Here is a 2136-nt window from a genome sequence, read left to right on the forward strand (position 1 = left end):
GACCCGCGCCTCCGCCGCGCCCCGCCGGCGGCCGCCTCCCACGCCCCGCCCCGGCCATCTCCCTCCACCGCAACCTGCAGCTCCGGCGACCTCGAAGAGCGCGTCCCAGATCCAGATCCGATCTGGTTGACCTCTCCTTCCCCCGTTTTTTTCCGTCTAAGTCTTTTTCTGTCAGAAAATTGTTGCATCTTCATCGCATCACATCTTCGCATCCGTAGCTCCGTTATGGGCGTGTAATATGTCAAATTGTTCGCCTCGAAGAGTACATCATTTCATTCCATTGCATCATTTACGTTTGAGCTCATCTTGATACCCGAAACGCTGTTGGAAGAGGGCTTCATAATGTTAGTTTCAGAATTTATCAGCACGAGCTCTTTTGTCATTTTTGCCATGATTGATGTGTGCATCCTATGAACTTGGTCCCTAAATGTGTTTTGAACTAGGCTATGTCTTCTTTACAGAGGTGCTTACCATGTATTTTTTTGATCAATGTGGTGACTAGCACAAGCATGCAAACTAGGCTTCGTGATAATGCTAATTTTAGTTCCTGTTCTGCTGTAATTTTGATGACATGTAAACATGTTGCTACAGAGAGATCCATGCATAATTTGAGATACTTCAGTAAGGGTGTTTTGAAAATATGGTTATGCTCTATCCATCCATGGTCCTGGTTGCAATTATAGAGTAGTCTAGCATGTCATTTTCGTGCTCTACTTTTGCTTCAAAATGTTTCCTGACAGATTGTTTACATGTTATTCAATTTGGCCGAGGTTGTTGTAGTTGGTCCGGATATGCTATGATGTTTTTTCTTGCCATGTATAGCTTCTATGACATGTCTTCTTGATGGATGTATGCTTAGTTTATCATGAAATTCTCTGTAGTGAGTGCATCGAGCTCGCGAAGATGCCTTCATAATTATTTCAATGCCATGCTTTGTTTGCTGAAATCTGTTAACGAAACTTGCTATGTTTACGTGGGTGCCATCATATTTTCTGATCATTTTTGGCTTATGGTCAGTAAGGGACTTTTGATCTATGCTTTGAGTAGATTCATGCCATGGCTTGCTTTGCTATCATGAGTTCCTGTTGCATATTGATAACCTGCTCTGAACATTACTTCGTGATGTTGTTAATGCCATGTCCAACCTGATATTTTTTGCACTTTCTCCATGCTTGTCTGAATCTGTTATGATGTGATTGAGCCGTAGCTCAGTGTTCCTCTTTTGTAAAGCATCTCCTGTAGATCATTTCCATATGCTTTGTTTTTATGTTAGGGTGCTGTAGCGTAGTTTATTGTTGCTTGCTAAGTAGCATCGTGCTGTTAATCGCAGCTTTGTGCCATACTTGTCTTGCTTGCCATTTGCAAACCGTGCATCCGAATCCGGTGATCTTTATATTGATTTCAACCGAAATCATCTCATCTTTCCAGCGGCATACTTGGTTTGCCAAGTTGATGCCTTGTTCATCATCTTTCCTTCCGAAGCACGCATATGCATTGCATACCACATCTCGCATAGCATGACATGTATTGCATCATGTTGTTTGTGCACTGCACCGTGATTTATTGTGGTTCCTTGCTTGTGTTCTTGCTTTGGGTAGAGCCAGGAGACGAGTATGTGCACGAGGAACCTGTTGAGTACGCTTACGAGGATCCAGCCTTCGACAACTCTGAGAACCTTGCAGGCAAGATGATCATACCTTCGATATCACTTCTATTTTTGCTTGCTAGTACCCGCTCTATCGCTATGTTAGCTCTACCTGCCATTGTTTACCATGCCTACCTATTGCCATGTCAAACCTCTAACCAACCTGTCCTAGCAACCGTTGTTTGGCTATGTCACCGCTTTTGCTCAGCCCCTCTTATAGCGTTGTTAGTTGCAGGTGAAGATGAAGTTTGTTCCTGGTCGGAACACGGATATTTTGGGATATCACAATATCTCCTGTTTAAATTAATGCACCTTATATACTTGGTAAAGGGTGGAAGGCTCGGCCTTATGCCTGGTGACTTGTTCCACTCTTGCCGCCCTAGTTTCCGTCATACCGGTGTTATGTTCCTTGATTTTCTTTCCTTACACGGTTGGGTGATTTATGGGACCCCCTTAACAGTTCGCTTTGAATAAAACTCCTCCAGCAAGGC

This window comes from Triticum dicoccoides, chromosome 7B (genome assembly GCF_002162155.2).
Source record: "Triticum dicoccoides isolate Atlit2015 ecotype Zavitan chromosome 7B, WEW_v2.0, whole genome shotgun sequence".
Classification (NCBI taxonomy): domain Eukaryota; kingdom Viridiplantae; phylum Streptophyta; class Magnoliopsida; order Poales; family Poaceae; genus Triticum; species Triticum dicoccoides.